Source organism: Eucyclogobius newberryi, unplaced genomic scaffold (assembly GCF_026437365.1).
Source record: "Eucyclogobius newberryi isolate DKJ021-1_F unplaced genomic scaffold, fEucNew1.0.hap1 SCAF_7, whole genome shotgun sequence".
Taxonomy (NCBI): Eukaryota; Metazoa; Chordata; class Actinopteri; order Gobiiformes; family Gobiidae; genus Eucyclogobius; species Eucyclogobius newberryi.
Genome location: NW_027316389.1, coordinates 36,242,531 through 36,265,546, shown reverse-complemented (window position 1 = coordinate 36,265,546; position 23,016 = coordinate 36,242,531).

The window sequence follows — 23,016 nt, the reverse complement described above, 5'->3', positions numbered from 1 at the left end:
TTGGAGCAATAAAACAGTAAAAACTGCTAGAACTCAAAAATACAATAAGATAGGTTCAAACTTTAAAAGACATGTTGTGCAGATGTACAAGCCCCTCTTGCACAGAAAGTATGGGTTAGATATCTCTTATAGTTTCTTCAGAAAACACAAATTATGTGAAAATGCTTTTGAAGCAATAGACACAAAAACAGCTATAAATCCAAAACTTAATATGATAGACTCAAACTTTAAACTATATATTGTGTAGATTTGCAGGTCCTACTTGCCCAGCAAAAAGGGTTTGAATAGCTCTTGCCCTTTTTTCAAAACTCACAAACAACTGTTCATGGGCTGAAAAGGCTTTTGGAGCAATAAAACAGTAAAAACTGCTAGAACTCAAAAATGCAATAAGATAGGTTCAAACTTTAAAAGACATGTTGTGCAGATGTACAAGCCCCTCTTGCACAGAAAGTATGGGTTAGATATCTCTTGTAGTTTCTTCAGAACACACAAATTATCTGAAAATGCTTTTGAAGCAATAGACACAAAAACAGCTATAAATCCAAAACCTAATATGATAGACTCAAACTTTAAACTATATATTGTGTAGATTTACAGGTCCTACTTGCCCAGCAAAAAGGGTTTGAATAGCTCTTGCACTTTTTTCGAAACTCACAAACAACTGTTCATGGGCTGAAAAGGCTTTTGGAGCAATAAAACGTAAAAACTGCTATAACTCAAAAATGCAATAAGATAGGTTCAAACTTTAAAAGACATGTTGTGCAGATGTACAAGCCCCTCTTGCACAGAAAGTATGGGTTAGATATCTCTTGTAGTTTCTTCAGAACACACAAATTATGTGAAAATGCTTTTGTAGCAATAGACACAAAAACAGCTATAAATCCAAAACCTAATATGATAGACTCAAACTTTAAACTATATATTGTGTAGATTTACAGGTCCTACTTGCCCAGCAAAAAGGGTTTGAATAGCTCTTGCACTTTTTTCGAAACTCACAAACAACTGTTCATGGGCTGAAAAGGCTTTTGGAGCAATCAAACGTAAAAACTGCTATAACTCAAAAATGCAATAAGATAGGTTCGAACTTTAAAAGACATGTTGTGCAGATGTACAAGCCCCTCTTGCACAGAAAGTATGGGTTAGATATCTCTTGTAGTTTCTTCAGAACACACAAATTATGTGAAAATGCTTTTGTAGCAATAGACACAAAAACAGCTATAAATCCAAAACCTAATATGATAGACTCAAACTTTAAACTATATATTGTGTAGATTTACAGGTCCTACTTGCCCAGCAAAAAGGGTTTTTTAATAGCTCTTGCCCTTTTTTCGAAACTCACAAACAACTGTTCATGGGCTGAAAAGGCTTTTGGAGCAATAAAACAGTAAAAACTGCTAGAACTCAAAAATACAATAAGATAGGTTCAAACTTTAAAAGACATGTTGTGCAGATGTACAAGCCCCTCTTGCACAGAAAGTATGGGTTAGATATCTCTTATAGTTTCTTCAGAAAACACAAATTATGTGAAAATGCTTTTGAAGCAATAGACACAAAAACAGCTATAAATCCAAAACTTAATATGATAGACTCAAACTTTAAACTATATATTGTGTAGATTTACAGGTCCTACTTGCCCAGCAAAAAGGGTTCGAATAGCTCTTGCACTTTTTTTCGAAACTCACAAACAACTGTTCATGGGCTGAAAAGGCTTTTGGAGCAATAAAAACGTAAAAACTGCTATAACTTTAAAATGCAATAAGATAAGTTCAAACTTTAAAAGACATGTTGTGCAGATGTACAAGCCCCTCTTGCACAGAAAGTATGGGTTAGATATCTCTTGCAGTTTCTTCAGAAAACACAAATTATGTGAAAATGCTTTTGAAGCAATAGACACAAAAACAGCTATAAATCAAAAACCCAATATGATAGACTCAAACTTTAAACCATATATTGTGTAGATTTACAGGTCCTACTTGCCCAGCAAAAAGGGTTTGAATAGCTCTTGCCCTTTTTTCAAAACTCACAAACAACTGTTCATGGGCTGAAAAGGCTTTTGGAGCAATAAAACAGTAAAAACTGCTAGAACTCAAAAATACAATAAGATAGGTTCAAACTTTAAAAGACATGTTGTGCAGATGTACAAGCCCCTCTTGCACAGAAAGTATGGGTTAGATATCTCTTATAGTTTCTTCAGAAAACACAAATTATGTGAAAATGCTTTTGAAGCAATAGACACAAAAACAGCTATAAATCCAAAACTTAATATGATAGACTCAAACTTTAAACTATATATTGTGTAGATTTGCAGGTCCTACTTGCCCAGCAAAAAGGGTTTGAATAGCTCTTGCCCTTTTTTCAAAACTCACAAACAACTGTTCATGGGCTGAAAAGGCTTTTGGAGCAATAAAACAGTAAAAACTGCTAGAACTCAAAAATGCAATAAGATAGGTTCAAACTTTAAAAGACATGTTGTGCAGATGTACAAGCCCCTCTTGCACAGAAAGTATGGGTTAGATATCTCTTGCAGTTTCTTCAGAAAACACAAATTATGTGAAAATGCTTTTGAAGCAATAGACACAAAAACAGCTATAAATCCAAAACCTAATATGATAGACTCAAACTTTAAACTATATATTGTGTAGATTTACAGGTCCTACTTGCCCAGCAAAAAGGGTTTGAATAGCTCTTGCACTTTTTTCGAAACTCAGAAACAACTGTTCATGGGCTAAAAAAGGCTTTTGGAGCAATCAAACGTAAAAACTGCTATAACTCAAAAATGCAATAAGATAGGTTCAAACTTTAAAAGACATGTTGTGCAGATGTACAAGCCCCTCTTGCACAGAAAGTATGGGTTAGATATCTCTTGTAGTTTCTTCAGAACACACAAATTATGTGAAAATGCTTTTGTAGCAATAGACACAAAAACAGCTATAAATCCAAAACCTAATATGATAGACTCAAACTTTAAACTATATATTGTGTAGATTTACAGGTCCTACTTGCCCAGCAAAAAGGGTTTGAATAGCTCTTGCACTTTTTTCGAAACTCACAAACAACTGTTCATGGGCTGAAAAGGCTTTTGGAGCAATCAAACGTAAAAACTGCTATAACTCAAAAATGCAATAAGATAGGTTCGAACTTTAAAAGACATGTTGTGCAGATGTACAAGCCCCTCTTGCACAGAAAGTATGGGTTAGATATCTCTTGTAGTTTCTTCAGAACACACAAATTATGTGAAAATGCTTTTGTAGCAATAGACACAAAAACAGCTATAAATCCAAAACCTAATATGATAGACTCAAACTTTAAACTATATATTGTGTAGATTTACAGGTCCTACTTGCCCAGCAAAAAGGGTTTTTTAATAGCTCTTGCCCTTTTTTCGAAACTCACAAACAACTGTTCATGGGCTGAAAAGGCTTTTGGAGCAATAAAACAGTAAAAACTGCTAGAACTCAAAAATACAATAAGATAGGTTCAAACTTTAAAAGACATGTTGTGCAGATGTACAAGCCCCTCTTGCACAGAAAGTATGGGTTAGATATCTCTTGTAGTTTCTTCAGAACACACAAATTATCTGAAAATGCTTTTGAAGCAATAGACACAAAAACAGCTATAAATCCAAAACCTAATATGATAGACTCAAACTTTAAACTATATATTGTGTAGATTTACAGGTCCTACTTGCCCAGCAAAAAGGGTTTGAATAGCTCTTGCACTTTTTTCGAAACTCACAAACAACTGTTCATGGGCTGAAAAGGCTTTTGGAGCAATCAAACGTAAAAACTGCTATAACTCAAAAATGCAATAAGATAGGTTCGAACTTTAAAAGACATGTTGTGCAGATGTACAAGCCCCTCTTGCACAGAAAGTATGGGTTAGATATCTCTTGTAGTTTCTTCAGAACACACAAATTATGTGAAAATGCTTTTGTAGCAATAGACACAAAAACAGCTATAAATCCAAAACCTAATATGATAGACTCAAACTTTAAACTATATATTGTGTAGATTTACAGGTCCTACTTGCCCAGCAAAAAGGGTTTTTTAATAGCTCTTGCCCTTTTTTCGAAACTCACAAACAACTGTTCATGGGCTGAAAAGGCTTTTGGAGCAATAAAACAGTAAAAACTGCTAGAACTCAAAAATACAATAAGATAGGTTCAAACTTTAAAAGACATGTTGTGCAGATGTACAAGCCCCTCTTGCACAGAAAGTATGGGTTAGATATCTCTTATAGTTTCTTCAGAAAACACAAATTATGTGAAAATGCTTTTGAAGCAATAGACACAAAAACAGCTATAAATCCAAAACTTAATATGATAGACTCAAACTTTAAACTATATATTGTGTAGATTTGCAGGTCCTACTTGCCCAGCAAAAAGGGTTTGAATAGCTCTTGCCCTTTTTTCAAAACTCACAAACAACTGTTCATGGGCTGAAAAGGCTTTTGGAGCAATAAAACAGTAAAAACTGCTAGAACTCAAAAATGCAATAAAATAGGTTCAAACTTTAAAAGACATGTTGTGCAGATGTACAAGCCCCTCTTGCACAGAAAGTATGGGTTAGATATCTCTTGCAGTTTCTTCAGAAAACACAAATTATGTGAAAATGCTTTTGAAGCAATAGACACAAAAACAGCTATAAATCCAAAACCTAATATGATAGACTCAAACTTTAAACTATATATTGTGTAGATTTACAGGTCCTACTTGCCCAGCAAAAAGGGTTTGAATAGCTCTTGCACTTTTTTCGAAACTCAGAAACAACTGTTCATGGGCTGAAAAGGCTTTTGGAGCAATAAAACGTAAAAACTGCTATAACTCAAAAATGCAATAAGATAGGTTCAAACTTTAAAAGACATGTTGTGCAGATGTACAAGCCCCTCTTGCACAGAAAGTATGGGTTAGATATCTCTTGTAGTTTCTTCAGAACACACAAATTATCTGAAAATGCTTTTGAAGCAATAGACACAAAAACAGCTATAAATCCAAAACCTAATATGATAGACTCAAACTTTAAACTATATATTGTGTAGATTTACAGGTCCTACTTGCCCAGCAAAAAGGGTTTGAATAGCTCTTGCACTTTTTTCGAAACTCACAAACAACTGTTCATGGGCTGAAAAGGCTTTTGGAGCAATAAAACGTAAAAACTGCTATAACTCAAAAATGCAATAAGATAGGTTCAAACTTTAAAAGACATGTTGTGCAGATGTACAAGCCCCTCTTGCACAGAAAGTATGGGTTAGATATCTCTTGTAGTTTCTTCAGAACACACAAATTATGTGAAAATGCTTTTGTAGCAATAGACACAAAAACAGCTATAAATCCAAAACCTAATATGATAGACTCAAACTTTAAACTATATATTGTGTAGATTTACAGGTCCTACTTGCCCAGCAAAAAGGGTTTGAATAGCTCTTGCACTTTTTTCGAAACTCACAAACAACTGTTCATGGGCTGAAAAGGCTTTTGGAGCAATCAAACGTAAAAACTGCTATAACTCAAAAATGCAATAAGATAGGTTCGAACTTTAAAAGACATGTTGTGCAGATGTACAAGCCCCTCTTGCACAGAAAGTATGGGTTAGATATCTCTTGTAGTTTCTTCAGAACACACAAATTATGTGAAAATGCTTTTGTAGCAATAGACACAAAAACAGCTATAAATCCAAAACCTAATATGATAGACTCAAACTTTAAACTATATATTGTGTAGATTTACAGGTCCTACTTGCCCAGCAAAAAGGGTTTTTTAATAGCTCTTGCCCTTTTTTCGAAACTCACAAACAACTGTTCATGGGCTGAAAAGGCTTTTGGAGCAATAAAACAGTAAAAACTGCTAGAACTCAAAAATACAATAAGATAGGTTCAAACTTTAAAAGACATGTTGTGCAGATGTACAAGCCCCTCTTGCACAGAAAGTATGGGTTAGATATCTCTTATAGTTTCTTCAGAAAACACAAATTATGTGAAAATGCTTTTGAAGCAATAGACACAAAAACAGCTATAAATCCAAAACTTAATATGATAGACTCAAACTTTAAACTATATATTGTGTAGATTTACAGGTCCTACTTGCCCAGCAAAAAGGGTTCGAATAGCTCTTGCACTTTTTTTCGAAACTCACAAACAACTGTTCATGGGCTGAAAAGGCTTTTGGAGCAATAAAAACGTAAAAACTGCTATAACTTTAAAATGCAATAAGATAAGTTCAAACTTTAAAAGACATGTTGTGCAGATGTACAAGCCCCTCTTGCACAGAAAGTATGGGTTAGATATCTCTTGCAGTTTCTTCAGAAAACACAAATTATGTGAAAATGCTTTTGAAGCAATAGACACAAAAACAGCTATAAATCAAAAACCCAATATGATAGACTCAAACTTTAAACCATATATTGTGTAGATTTACAGGTCCTACTTGCCCAGCAAAAAGGGTTTGAATAGCTCTTGCACTTTTTTCGAAACTCAGAAACAACTGTTCATGGGCTAAAAAAGGCTTTTGGAGCAATCAAACGTAAAAACTGCTATAACTCAAAAATGCAATAAGATAGGTTCAAACTTTAAAAGACATGTTGTGCAGATGTACAAGCCCCTCTTGCACAGAAAGTATGGGTTAGATATCTCTTGTAGTTTCTTCAGAACACACAAATTATCTGAAAATGCTTTTGAAGCAATAGACACAAAACAGCTATAAATCCAAAACCCAATATGATAGACTCAAACTTTAAACCATATATTGTGTAGATTTACAGGTCCTACTTGCCCAGCAAAAAGGGTTTGAATAGCTCTTGCCCTTTTTTCAAAACTCACAAACAACTGTTCATGGGCTGAAAAGGCTTTTGGAGCAATAAAACAGTAAAAACTGCTAGAACTCAAAAATACAATAAGATAGGTTCAAACTTTAAAAGACATGTTGTGCAGATGTACAAGCCCCTCTTGCACAGAAAGTATGGGTTAGATATCTCTTATAGTTTCTTCAGAAAACACAAATTATGTGAAAATGCTTTTGAAGCAATAGACACAAAAACAGCTATAAATCCAAAACTTAATATGATAGACTCAAACTTTAAACTATATATTGTGTAGATTTGCAGGTCCTACTTGCCCAGCAAAAAGGGTTTGAATAGCTCTTGCCCTTTTTTCAAAACTCACAAACAACTGTTCATGGGCTGAAAAGGCTTTTGGAGCAATAAAACAGTAAAAACTGCTAGAACTCAAAAATGCAATAAAATAGGTTCAAACTTTAAAAGACATGTTGTGCAGATGTACAAGCCCCTCTTGCACAGAAAGTATGGGTTAGATATCTCTTGCAGTTTCTTCAGAAAACACAAATTATGTGAAAATGCTTTTGAAGCAATAGACACAAAAACAGCTATAAATCCAAAACCTAATATGATAGACTCAAACTTTAAACTATATATTGTGTAGATTTACAGGTCCTACTTGCCCAGCAAAAAGGGTTTGAATAGCTCTTGCACTTTTTTCGAAACTCACAAACAACTGTTCATGGGCTGAAAAGGCTTTTGGAGCAATAAAACGTAAAAACTGCTATAACTCAAAAATGCAATAAGATAGGTTCAAACTTTAAAAGACATGTTGTGCAGATGTACAAGCCCCTCTTGCACAGAAAGTATGGGTTAGATATCTCTTGTAGTTTCTTCAGAACACACAAATTATCTGAAAATGCTTTTGAAGCAATAGACACAAAAACAGCTATAAATCCAAAACCTAATATGATAGACTCAAACTTTAAACTATATATTGTGTAGATTTACAGGTCCTACTTGCCCAGCAAAAAGGGTTTGAATAGCTCTTGCACTTTTTTCGAAACTCACAAACAACTGTTCATGGGCTGAAAAGGCTTTTGGAGCAATAAAACGTAAAAACTGCTATAACTCAAAAATGCAATAAGATAGGTTCAAACTTTAAAAGACATGTTGTGCAGATGTACAAGCCCCTCTTGCACAGAAAGTATGGGTTAGATATCTCTTGTAGTTTCTTCAGAACACACAAATTATGTGAAAATGCTTTTGTAGCAATAGACACAAAAACAGCTATAAATCCAAAACCTAATATGATAGACTCAAACTTTAAACTATATATTGTGTAGATTTACAGGTCCTACTTGCCCAGCAAAAAGGGTTTTTAATAGCTCTTGCCCTTTTTTCGAAACTCACAAACAACTGTTCATGGGCTGAAAAGGCTTTTGGAGCAATAAAACAGTAAAAACTGCTAGAACTCAAAAATACAATAAGATAGGTTCAAACTTTAAAAGACATGTTGTGCAGATGTACAAGCCCCTCTTGCACAGAAAGTATGGGTTAGATATCTCTTATAGTTTCTTCAGAAAACACAAATTATGTGAAAATGCTTTTGAAGCAATAGACACAAAAACAGCTATAAATCCAAAACTTAATATGATAGACTCAAACTTTAAACTATATATTGTGTAGATTTGCAGGTCCTACTTGCCCAGCAAAAAGGGTTTGAATAGCTCTTGCCCTTTTTTCAAAACTCACAAACAACTGTTCATGGGCTAAAAAGGCTTTTGGAGCAATAAAACAGTAAAAACTGCTAGAACTCAAAAATGCAATAAGATAGGTTCAAACTTTAAAAGACATGTTGTGCAGATGTACAAGCCCCTCTTGCACAGAAAGTATGGGTTAGATATCTCTTGCAGTTTCTTCAGAAAACACAAATTATGTGAAAATGCTTTTGAAGCAATAGACACAAAAACAGCTATAAATCAAAAACCCAATATGATAGACTCAAACTTTAAACCATATATTGTGTAGATTTACAGGTCCTACTTGCCCAGCAAAAAGGGTTTGAATAGCTCTTGCCCTTTTTTCAAAACTCACAAACAACTGTTCATGGGCTGAAAAGGCTTTTGGAGCAATAAAACTTAAAAACTGCTATAACTCAAAAATGCAATAAGATAGGTTCAAACTTTAAAAGACATGTTGTGCAGATGTACAAGCCCCTCTTGCACAGAAAGTATGGGTTAGATATCTCTTGTAGTTTCTTCAGAACACACAAATTATCTGAAAATGCTTTTGAAGCAATAGACACAAAAACAGCTATAAATCCAAAACCTAATATGATAGACTCAAACTTTAAACTATATATTGTGTAGATTTACAGGTCCTACTTGCCCAGCAAAAAGGGTTCGAATAGCTCTTGCACTTTTTTTCGAAACTCACAAACAACTGTTCATGGGCTGAAAAGGCTTTTGGAGCAATAAAAACGTAAAAACTGCTATAACTTTAAAATGCAATAAGATAAGTTCAAACTTTAAAAGACATGTTGTGCAGATGTACAAGCCCCTCTTGCACAGAAAGTATGGGTTAGATATCTCTTGCAGTTTCTTCAGAAAACACAAATTATGTGAAAATGCTTTTGAAGCAATAGACACAAAAACAGCTATAAATCAAAAACCCAATATGATAGACTCAAACTTTAAACCATATATTGTGTAGATTTACAGGACCTACTTGCCCAGCAAAAAGGGTTTGAATAGCTCTTGCCCTTTTTTCAAAACTCACAAACAACTGTTCATGGGCTGAAAAGGCTTTTGGAGCAATAAAACAGTAAAAACTGCTAGAACTCAAAAATACAATAAGATAGGTTCAAACTTTAAAAGAAATGTTGTGCAGATGTACAAGCCCCTCTTGCACAGAAAGTATGGGTTAGATATCTCTTATAGTTTCTTCAGAAAACACAAATTATGTGAAAATGCTTTTGAAGCAATAGACACAAAAACAGCTATAAATCCAAAACTTAATATGATAGACTCAAACTTTAAACTATATAATGTGTAGATTTGCAGGTCCTACTTGCCCAGCAAAAAGGGTTTGAATAGCTCTTGCCCTTTTTTCAAAACTCACAAACAACTGTTCATGGGCTGAAAAGGCTTTTGGAGCAATAAAACAGTAGAAACTGCTAGAACTCAAAAATGCAATAAGATAGGTTCAAACTTTAAAAGACATGTTGTGCAGATGTACAAGCCCCTCTTGCACAGAAAGTATGGGTTAGATATCTCTTGCAGTTTCTTCAGAAAACACAAATTATGTGAAAATGCTTTTGAAGCAATAGACACAAAAACAGCTATAAATCCAAAACCTAATATGATAGACTCAAACTTTAAACTATATATTGTGTAGATTTACAGGTCCTACTTGCCCAGCAAAAAGGGTTTGAATAGCTCTTGCACTTTTTTCGAAACTCACAAACAACTGTTCATGGGCTGAAAAGGCTTTTGGAGCAATCAAACGTAAAAACTGCTATAACTCAAAAATGCAATAAGATAGGTTCAAACTTTAAAAGACATGTTGTGCAGATGTACAAGCCCCTCTTGCACAGAAAGTATGGGTTAGATATCTCTTGTAGTTTCTTCAGAACACACAAATTATGTGAAAATGCTTTTGTAGCAATAGACACAAAAACAGCTATAAATCCAAAACCTAATATGATAGACTCAAACTTTAAACTATATATTGTGTAGATTTACAGGTCCTACTTGCCCAGCAAAAAGGGTTCGAATAGCTCTTGCACTTTTTTTCGAAACTCACAAACAACTGTTCATGGGCTGAAAAGGCTTTTGGAGCAATAAAAACGTAAAAACTGCTATAACTTTAAAATGCAATAAGATAAGTTCAAACTTTAAAAGACATGTTGTGCAGATGTACAAGCCCCTCTTGCACAGAAAGTATGGGTTAGATATCTCTTGCAGTTTCTTCAGAAAACACAAATTATGTGAAAATGCTTTTGAAGCAATAGACACAAAAACAGCTATAAATCCAAAACTTAATATGATAGACTCAAACTTTAAACTATATAATGTGTAGATTTGCAGGTCCTACTTGCCCAGCAAAAAGGGTTTGAATAGCTCTTGCCCTTTTTTCAAAACTCACAAACAACTGTTCATGGGCTGAAAAGGCTTTTGGAGCAATAAAACAGTAAAAACTGCTAGAACTCAAAAATGCAATAAGATAGGTTCAAACTTTAAAAGACATGTTGTGCAGATGTACAAGCCCCTCTTGCACAGAAAGTATGGGTTAGATATCTCTTGCAGTTTCTTCAGAAAACACAAATTATGTGAAAATGCTTTTGAAGCAATAGACACAAAAACAGCTATAAATCCAAAACCTAATATGATAGACTCAAACTTTAAACTATATATTGTGTAGATTTACAGGTCCTACTTGCCCAGCAAAAAGGGTTTGAATAGCTCTTGCACTTTTTTCGAAACTCACAAACAACTGTTCATGGGCTGAAAAGGCTTTTGGAGCAATCAAACGTAAAAACTGCTATAACTCAAAAATGCAATAAGATAGGTTCAAACTTTAAAAGACATGTTGTGCAGATGTACAAGCCCCTCTTGCACAGAAAGTATGGGTTAGATATCTCTTGTAGTTTCTTCAGAACACACAAATTATGTGAAAATGCTTTTGTAGCAATAGACACAAAAACAGCTATAAATCCAAAACCTAATATGATAGACTCAAACTTTAAACTATATATTGTGTAGATTTACAGGTCCTACTTGCCCAGCAAAAAGGGTTTTTAATAGCTCTTGCACTTTTTTCGAAACTCACAAACAACTGTTCATGGGCTGAAAAGGCTTTTGGAGCAATAAAACGTAAAAACTGCTATAACTCAAAAATGCAATAAGATAGGTTCAAACTTTAAAAGACATGTTGTGCAGATGTACAAGCCCCTCTTGCACAGAAAGTATGGGTTAGATATCTCTTGTAGTTTCTTCAGAACACACAAATTATGTGAAAATGCTTTTGTAGCAATAGACACAAAAACAGCTATAAATCCAAAACCTAATATGATAGACTCAAACTTTAAACTATATATTGTGTAGATTTACAGGTCCTACTTGCCCAGCAAAAAGGGTTCGAATAGCTCTTGCACTTTTTTTCGAAACTCACAAACAACTGTTCATGGGCTGAAAAGGCTTTTGGAGCAATAAAAACGTAAAAACTGCTATAACTTTAAAATGCAATAAGATAAGTTCAAACTTTAAAAGACATGTTGTGCAGATGTACAAGCCCCTCTTGCACAGAAAGTATGGGTTAGATATCTCTTGCAGTTTCTTCAGAAAACACAAATTATGTGAAAATGCTTTTGAAGCAATAGACACAAAAACAGCTATAAATCCAAAACTTAATATGATAGACTCAAACTTTAAACTATATAATGTGTAGATTTGCAGGTCCTACTTGCCCAGCAAAAAGGGTTTGAATAGCTCTTGCCCTTTTTTCAAAACTCACAAACAACTGTTCATGGGCTGAAAAGGCTTTTGGAGCAATAAAACAGTAAAAACTGCTAGAACTCAAAAATGCAATAAGATAGGTTCAAACTTTAAAAGACATGTTGTGCAGATGTACAAGCCCCTCTTGCACAGAAAGTATGGGTTAGATATCTCTTGCAGTTTCTTCAGAAAACACAAATTATGTGAAAATGCTTTTGAAGCAATAGACACAAAAACAGCTATAAATCCAAAACCTAATATGATAGACTCAAACTTTAAACTATATATTGTGTAGATTTACAGGTCCTACTTGCCCAGCAAAAAGGGTTTGAATAGCTCTTGCACTTTTTTCGAAACTCACAAACAACTGTTCATGGGCTGAAAAGGCTTTTGGAGCAATCAAACGTAAAAACTGCTATAACTCAAAAATGCAATAAGATAGGTTCAAACTTTAAAAGACATGTTGTGCAGATGTACAAGCCCCTCTTGCACAGAAAGTATGGGTTAGATATCTCTTGTAGTTTCTTCAGAACACACAAATTATGTGAAAATGCTTTTGTAGCAATAGACACAAAAACAGCTATAAATCCAAAACCTAATATGATAGACTCAAACTTTAAACTATATATTGTGTAGATTTACAGGTCCTACTTGCCCAGCAAAAAGGGTTTTTAATAGCTCTTGCACTTTTTTCGAAACTCACAAACAACTGTTCATGGGCTGAAAAGGCTTTTGGAGCAATAAAACGTAAAAACTGCTATAACTCAAAAATGCAATAAGATAGGTTCAAACTTTAAAAGACATGTTGTGCAGATGTACAAGCCCCTCTTGCACAGAAAGTATGGGTTAGATATCTCTTGCAGTTTCTTCAGAAAACACAAATTATGTGAAAATGCTTTTGAAGCAATAGACACAAAAACAGCTATAAATCCAAAACCTAATATGATAGACTCAAACTTTAAACTATATATTGTGTAGATTTACAGGTCCTACTTGCCCAGCAAAAAGGGTTTGAATAGCTCTTGCACTTTTTTCGAAACTCACAAACAACTGTTCATGGGCTGAAAAGGCTTTTGGAGCAATAAAACGTAAAAACTGCTATAACTCAAAAATGCAATAAGATAGGTTCAAACTTTAAAAGACATGTTGTGCAGATGTACAAGCCCCTCTTGCACAGAAAGTATGGGTTAGATATCTCTTGTAGTTTCTTCAGAACACACAAATTATCTGAAAATGCTTTTGAAGCAATAGACACAAAAACAGCTATAAATCCAAAACCTAATATGATAGACTCAAACTTTAAACTATATATTGTGTAGATTTACAGGTCCTACTTGCCCAGCAAAAAGGGTTTGAATAGCTCTTGCACTTTTTTCGAAACTCACAAACAACTGTTCATGGGCTGAAAAGGCTTTTGGAGCAATAAAACGTAAAAACTGCTATAACTCAAAAATGCAATAAGATAGGTTCAAACTTTAAAAGACATGTTGTGCAGATGTACAAGCCCCTCTTGCACAGAAAGTATGGGTTAGATACCTCTTGTAGTTTCTTCAGAACACACAAATTATGTGAAAATGCTTTTGTAGCAATAGACACAAAAACAGCTATAAATCCAAAACCTAATATGATAGACTCAAACTTTAAACTATATATTGTTTAGATTTACAGGTCCTACTTGCCCAGCAAAAAGGGTTTTTAATAGCTCTTGCCCTTTTTTCGAAACTCACAAACAACTGTTCATGGGCTGAAAAGGCTTTTGGAGCAATAAAACAGTAAAAACTGCTAGAACTCAAAAATACAATAAGATAGGTTCAAACTTTAAAAGACATGTTGTGCAGATGTACAAGCCCCTCTTGCACAGAAAGTATGGGTTAGATATCTCTTATAGTTTCTTCAGAAAACACAAATTATGTGAAAATGCTTTTGAAGCAATAGACACAAAAACAGCTATAAATCCAAAACTTAATATGATAGACTCAAACTTTAAACTATATATTGTGTAGATTTGCAGGTCCTACTTGCCCAGCAAAAAGGGTTTGAATAGCTCTTGCCCTTTTTTCAAAACTCACAAACAACTGTTCATGGGCTGAAAAGGCTTTTGGAGCAATAAAACAGTAAAAACTGCTAGAACTCAAAAATGCAATAAGATAGGTTCAAACTTTAAAAGACATGTTGTGCAGATGTACAAGCCCCTCTTGCACAGAAAGTATGGGTTAGATATCTCTTGCAGTTTCTTCAGAAAACACAAATTATGTGAAAATGCTTTTGAAGCAATAGACACAAAAACAGCTATAAATCAAAAACCCAATATGATAGACTCAAACTTTAAACCATATATTGTGTAGATTTACAGGTCCTACTTGCCCAGCAAAAAGGGTTTGAATAGCTCTTGCCCTTTTTTCAAAACTCACAAACAACTGTTCATGGGCTGAAAAGGCTTTTGGAGCAATAAAACTTAAAAACTGCTATAACTCAAAAATGCAATAAGATAGGTTCAAACTTTAAAAGACATGTTGTGCAGATGTACAAGCCCCTCTTGCACAGAAAGTATGGGTTAGATATCTCTTGTAGTTTCTTCAGAACACACAAATTATCTGAAAATGCTTTTGAAGCAATAGACACAAAAACAGCTATAAATCCAAAACCTAATATGATAGACTCAAACTTTAAACTATATATTGTGTAGATTTACAGGTCCTACTTGCCCAGCAAAAAGGGTTCGAATAGCTCTTGCACTTTTTTTCGAAACTCACAAACAACTGTTCATGGGCTGAAAAGGCTTTTGGAGCAATAAAAACGTAAAAACTGCTATAACTTTAAAATGCAATAAGATAAGTTCAAACTTTAAAAGACATGTTGTGCAGATGTACAAGCCCCTCTTGCACAGAAAGTATGGGTTAGATATCTCTTGCAGTTTCTTCAGAAAACACAAATTATGTGAAAATGCTTTTGAAGCAATAGACACAAAAACAGCTATAAATCCAAAACTTAATATGATAGACTCAAACTTTAAACTATATAATGTGTAGATTTGCAGGTCCTACTTGCCCAGCAAAAAGGGTTTGAATAGCTCTTGCCCTTTTTTCAAAACTCACAAACAACTGTTCATGGGCTGAAAAGGCTTTTGGAGCAATAAAACAGTAAAAACTGCTAGAACTCAAAAATGCAATAAGATAGGTTCAAACTTTAAAAGACATGTTGTGCAGATGTACAAGCCCCTCTTGCACAGAAAGTATGGGTTAGATATCTCTTGCAGTTTCTTCAGAAAACACAAATTATGTGAAAATGCTTTTGAAGCAATAGACACAAAAACAGCTATAAATCCAAAACCTAATATGATAGACTTAAACTTTAAACTCTATATTGTGTAGATTTACAGGTCCTACTTGCCCAGCAAAAAGGGTTTGAATAGCTCTTGTACTTTTTTCAAAACTCACAAACAACTGTTCATGGGCTGAAAAGGCTTTTGGAGCAATAAAACAGTAAAAACTGCTATAACTCAAAAATGCAATAAGATAGGTTCAAACTTTAAAAGACATGTTGTGCAGATGTACGAGCCCCTCTTGCACAGAAAGTATGGGTTAGATATCTCTTGCAGTTTCTTCAGAACACACAATTTATCTGAAAATGCTTTTGAAGCAATAGACACAAAAACAGCTATAAATCCAAAACCTAATATGATAGACTCAAACTTTAAACTATATATTGTGTAGATTTACAGGTCCTACTTGCCCAGCAAAAAGGGTTCGAATAGCCCTTGTACTTTTTTCAAAACTCACAAACAACTGTTCTTGGGCTGAAAAGGCTTTTGGAGCAATAAAACAGTAAAAACTGCTATAACTCAAAAATGCAATAAGATAGGTTCAAACTTTAAAAATACATGTTGTGCAGATGTACAAGCCCCTCTTGTACAGAAAGTATTGGTTGGATAACTCTTGTATTTTCTTCAGAACTCACAAACGGTCTGAAAATGCTTTTGAAGCAATAGACACAAAAACAGCTATAAATCCAAAACCTAATATGATAGACTCAAACTTTAAACTCTATATTGTGTAGATTTACAGGTCCTACTTGCCCAGCAAAAAGGTTTTGAATAGCTCTTGCACTTTTTTTCAAAACTCACAAACAACTGTTCATGGGCTGAAAAGGCTTTTGGAGCAATAAAACAGTAAAAACTGCTATAACTCAAAAATGCAATAAGATAGGTTCAAACTTTAAAAGACATGTTGTGCAGATGTACGAGCCCCTCTTGCACAGAAAGTATGGGTTAGATATCTCTTGTAGTTTCTTCAGAACACACAATTTATCTGAAAATGCTTTTGAAGCAATAGACACAAAAAATGCTATAAATCCAAAACCTAATATGATAGACTCAAACTTTAAACTATATATTGTGTAGATTTACAGGTCCTACTTGCCCAGCAAAAAGGGTTCGAATAGCCTTTGTACTTTTTTCAAAACTCACAAACAACTGTTCTTGGGCTGAAAAGGCTTTTGGAGCAATAAAACAGTAAAAACTGCTATAACTCAAAAATGCAATAAGATAGGTTCAAACTTTAAAAAGACATGTTGTGCAGATGTACAAGCCCCTCTTGTACAGAAAGTATTGGTTGGATATCTCTTGCAGTTTCTTCAGAAAACACAAATTATGTGAAAATGCTTTTAAAGCAATAGACACAAAAACAGCTATAAATCCAAAACCTAATATGATAGACTCAAACTTTAAACTATATATTGTGAAGATTTACAGGTCCTACTTGCCCAGCAAAAAGGTTTTGAATAGCTCTTGCACTTTTTTCAAAACTCACAAACAACTGTTCATGGGCTGAAAAGGCTTTTGGAGCAATAAAACAGTAAAAACTGCTATACCTCAAAAATGCAATAAGATAGGTTAAAACTTTAAAAGACATGTTGTGCAGATGTACAAGCCCCTCTTGCACAGAAAGTATGGGTTAGATATCTCTTGCAGTTTCTTCAGAACACACAAATTATGTGAAAATGCTTTTGAAGCAATAGACACAAAAACAGCTAAAAATCCAAAACCGAATATGATAGACTTAAACTTTAAACTCTATATTGTGTAGATTTACAGGTCCTACTTGCCCAGCAAAAAGGGTTTGAATAGCTCCTGTACTTTTTTCAAAACTCACAAACAACTGTTCATGGGCTGAAAAGGCTTTTGGAGCAATAAAACAGTAAAAACTGATCTAACTCAAAAATGCAATAAGATAGGTTCAAACTTTAAAAGACATGTTGTGCAGATGTACAAGCCCCTCTTGCACAGAAAGTATGGGTTAGATATCTCTTGCAGTTTCTTCAGAACACACAAATTATGTGAAAATGCTTTTGAAGCAATAGACACAAAACAGCTAAAAATCCAAAACCGAATATGATAGACTTAAACTTTAAACTCTATATTGTGTAGATTTACAGGTCCTACTTGCCCAGCAAAAAGGGTTTGAATAGCTCTTGTACTTTTTTCAAAACTCACAAACAACTGTTCATGGGCTGAAAAGGCTTTTGGAGCAATAAAACAGTAAAAACTGCTATAACTCAAAAATGCAATAAGATAGGTTCAAACTTTAAAAAGACATGTTGTGCAGATGTACAAGCCCCTCTTGCACAGAAAGTATGGGTTAGATATCTCTTGCAGTTTCTTCAGAACACACAAATTATGTGAAAATGCTTTTGAAGCAATAGACACAAAAACAGCTAAAAATCCAAAACCTAATATGATAGACTTAAACTTTAAACTCTATATTGTGTAGATTTACAGGTCCTACTTGCCCAGCAAAAAGGGTTTGAATAGCTCTTGTACTTTTTTCAAAACTCACAAACAACTGTTCATGGGCTGAAAAGGCTTTTGGAGCAATAAAACAGTAAAAACTGATCTAACTCAAAAATGCAATAAGATAGGTTCAAACTTTAAAAGACATGTTGTGCAGATGTACAAGCCCCTCTTGCACAGAAGGTATGGGTTAGATATCTCTTGCAGTTTCTTCAGAAAACACAAATTATGTGAAAATGCTTTTAAAGCAATAGACACAAAAACAGCTATAAATCCAAAACCTAATATGATAGACTCAAACTTTAAACTATATATTGTGAAGATTTACAGGTCCTACTTGCCCAGCAAAAAGGTTTTGAATAGCTCTTGCACTTTTTTCAAAACTCACAAACAACTGTTCATGGGCTGAAAAGGCTTTTGGAGCAATAAAACAGTAAAAACTGCTATAACTCAAAAATGCAATAAGATAGGTTCAAACTTTAAAAATACATGTTGTGCAGATGTACAAGCCCCTCTTGTACAGAAAGTATTGTTTGGATAACTCTTGTATTTTCTTCAGAACTCACAAACGGTCTGAAAATGCTTTTGAAGCAATAGACACAAAAACAGCTATAAATCCAAAACCCAATATGATAGACTCAAACTTTAAACCATATATTGTGTAGATTTACAGGTCCTACTTGCCCAGCAAAAAGGGTTTGAATAGCTCTTGCCCTTTTTTCAAAACTCACAAACAACTGTTCATGGGCTGAAAAGGCTTTTGGAGCAATAAAACAGTAAAAACTGCTAGAACTCAAAAATACAATAAGATAGGTTCAAACTTTAAAATACATGTTGTGCAGATGTACAAGCCCCTCTTGCACAGAAAGTATGGGTTAGATATCTCTTATAGTTTCTTCAGAAAACACAAATTATGTGAAAATGCTTTTGAAGCAATAGACACAAAAACAGCTATAAATCCAAAACTTAATATGATAGACTCAAACTTTAAACTATATATTGTGTAGATTTGCAGGTCCTACTTGCCCAGCAAAAAGGGTTTGAATAGCTCTTGCCCTTTTTTCAAAACTCACAAACAACTGTTCATGGGCTGAAAAGGCTTTTGGAGCAATAAAACAGTAAAAACTGCTAGAACTCAAAAATACAATAAGATAGGTTCAAACTTTAAAAGACATGTTGTGCAGATGTACAAGCCCCTCTTGCACAGAAAGTATGGGTTAGATATCTCTTATAGTTTCTTCAGAAAACACAAATTATGTGAAAATGCTTTTGAAGCAATAGACACAAAAACAGCTATAAATCCAAAACTTAATATGATAGACTCAAACTTTAAACTATATATTGTGTAGATTTGCAGGTCCTACTTGCCCAGCAAAAAGGGTTTGAATAGCTCTTGCCCTTTTTTCAAAACTCACAAACAACTGTTCATGGGCTGAAAAGGCTTTTGGAGCAATAAAACAGTAAAAACTGCTAGAACTCAAAAATGCAATAAAATAGGTTCAAACTTTAAAAGACATGTTGTGCAGATGTACAAGCCCCTCTTGCACAGAAAGTATGGGTTAGATATCTTTTGCAGTTTCTTCAGAACACACAAATTATGTGAAAATGCTTTTGAAGCAATAGACACAAAAACAGCTAAAAATCCAAAACCTAATATGATAGACTTAAACTTTAAACTCTATATTGTGTAGATTTACAGGTCCTACTTGCCCAGCAAAAAGGGTTTGAATAGCTCTTGTACTTTTTTCAAAACTCACAAACAACTGTTCATGGGCTGAAAAGGCTTTTGGAGCAATAAAACAGTAAAAACTGATCTAACTAAAAAATGCAATAAGATAGGTTCAAACTTTAAAAGACATGTTGTGCAGATGTACAAGCCCCTCTTGCACAGAAGGTATGGGTTAGATATCTCTTGCAGTTTCTTCAGAACACACAAATTATGTGAAAATGCTTTTGAAGCAATAGACACAAAAACAGCTAAAAATCCAAAACCGAATATGATAGACTTAAACTTTAAACTCTATATTGTGTAGATTTACAGGTCCTACTTGCCCAGCAAAAAGGGTTTGAATAGCTCTTGTACTTTTTTCAAAACTCACAAACAACTGTTCATGGGCTGAAAAGGCTTTTGGAGCAATAAAACAGTAAAAACTGCTATAACTCAAAAATGCAATAAGATAGGTTCAAACTTTAAAAAGACATGTTGTGCAGATGTACAAGCCCCTCTTGCACAGAAAGTATGGGTTAGATATCTCTTGCAGTTTCTTCAGAACACACAAATTATGTGAAAATGCTTTTGAAGCAATAGACACAAAAACAGCTAAAAATCCAAAACCTAATATGATAGACTTAAACTTTAAACTCTATATTGTGTAGATTTACAGGTCCTACTTGCCCAGCAAAAAGGGTTTGAATAGCTCTTGTACTTTTTTCAAAACTCACAAACAACTGTTCATGGGCTGAAAAGGCTTTTGGAGCAATAAAACAGTAAAAACTGATCTAACTCAAAAATGCAATAAGATAGGTTCAAACTTTAAAAGACATGTTGTGCAGATGTACAAGCCCCTCTTGCACAGAAGGTATGGGTTAGATATCTCTTGCAGTTTCTTCAGAAAACACAAATTATGTGAAAATGCTTTTAAAGCAATAGACACAAAAACAGCTATAAATCCAAAACCTAATATGATAGACTCAAACTTTAAACTATATATTGTGAAGATTTACAGGTCCTACTTGCCCAGCAAAAAGGTTTTGAATAGCTCTTGCACTTTTTTCAAAACTCACAAACAACTGTTCATGGGCTGAAAAGGCTTTTGGAGCAATAAAACAGTAAAAACTGCTATAACTCAAAAATGCAATAAGATAGGTTCAAACTTTAAAAATACATGTTGTGCAGATGTACAAGCCCCTCTTGTACAGAAAGTATTGTTTGGATAACTCTTGTATTTTCTTCAGAACTCACAAACGGTCTGAAAATGCTTTTGAAGCAATAGACACAAAAACAGCTATAAATCCAAAACCTAATATGATAGACTCAAACTTTAAACTCTATATTGTGTAGATTTACAGGTCCTACTTGCCCAGCAAAAAGGGTTTGAATAGCTCTTGCCCTTTTTTCAAAACTCACAAACAACTGTTCATGGGCTGAAAAGGCTTTTGTAGCAATAAAACAGTAAAAACTGCTATAACTCAAAAATGCAATAAGATAGGTTCAAACTTTAAAAGACATGTTGTGCAGATGTACAAGCCCCTCTTGCACAGAAAGTATGGGTTAGATATCTCTTGCAGTTTCTTCAGAAAACACAAATTATGTGAAAATGCTTTTGAAGCAATAGACACAAAAACAGCTATAAATCCAAAACCTAATATGATAGACTCAAACTTTAAACAATATATTGTTTAGATTTACAGGTCCTACTTGCCCAGCAAAAAGGGTTTGACTAGCTCTTGCACTTTTTTCAAAACTCACAAACAACTGTTCATGGGCTGAAAAGGCTTTTGGAGAAATAAAACAGTAAAAACTGCTATACCTCAAAAATGCAATAAGATAGGTTAAAACTTTAAAAGACATGTTGTGCAGATGTACAAGCCCCTCTTGTAGAGAAAGTATTGGTTGGATAACTCTTGTATTTTCTTCAGAACTCACAAACGGTCTGAAAATGCTTTTGAAGCAATAGACACAAAAACAGCTATAAATCCAAAACCTAATATGATAGACTCAAACTTTAAACTATATATTGTGTAGATTTACAGGTCCTACTTGCCCAGAAAAAAGGGTTTGAATAGCTCTTGCACTTTTTTCGAAACTCACAAACAACTGTTCATGGGCTGAAAAGGCTTTTGGAGCAATAAAAACGTAAAAACTGCTATAACTCAAAAATGCAATAAGATAGGTTCAAACTTTAAAAGACATGTTGTGCAGATGTACGAGCCCCTCTTGCACAGAAAGTATGGGTTAGATATCTCTTGTAGTTTCTTCAGAACACACAATTTATCTGAAAATGCTTTTGAAGCAATAGACACAAAAACAGCTATAAATCCAAAACCTAATATGATAGACTCAAACTTTAAACTATATATTGTGTAGATTTACAGGTCCTACTTGCCCAGCAAAAAGGGTTCGAATAGCCTTTGTACTTTTTTCAAAACTCACAAACAACTGTTCTTGGGCTGAAAAGGCTTTTGGAGCAATAAAACAGTAAAAACTGCTATAACTCAAAAATGCAATAAGATAGGTTCAAACTTTAAAAGACATGTTGTGCAGATGTACAAGCCCCTCTTGTACAGAAAGTATTGGTTGGATAACTCTTGTATTTTCTTCAGAACTCACAAACGGTCTGAAAATGCTTTTGAAGCAATAGACACAAAAACAGCTATAAATCCAAAACCTAATATGATAGACTCAAACTTTAAACTCTATATTGTGTAGATTTACAGGTCCTACTTGCCCAGCAAAAATGGTTCAAATAGCTCGTGTACTTTTTTCAAAACTCACAAACAACTGTTCATGGGCTGAAAAGGCTTTTGGAGCAATAAAACAGTAAATACTGCTATAACTCAAAAATGCAATAACATAAGTTTAAACTTTAAAAGACATGTTGTGCAGATGTACAAGCCCCTCTTGCACAGAAAGTATGGGTTAGATATCTTTTGCAGTTTCTTCAGAACACACAAATTATGTGAAAATGCTTTTGAAGCAATAGACACAAAAACAGCTAAAAATCCAAAACCTAATATGATAGACTCAAACTTTAAACTATATATTGTTTAGATTTACAGGTCCTACTTGCCCAGCAAAAAGGGTTTGAATAGCTCTTGCACTTTTTTCAAAACTCACAAACAACTGTTCATGGGCTGAAAAGGCTTTTGGAGCAATAAAACAGTAAAAACTGCTATACCTCAAAAATGCAATAAGATAGGTTCAAACTTTAAAAGACATGTTGTGCAGATGTACGAGCCCCTC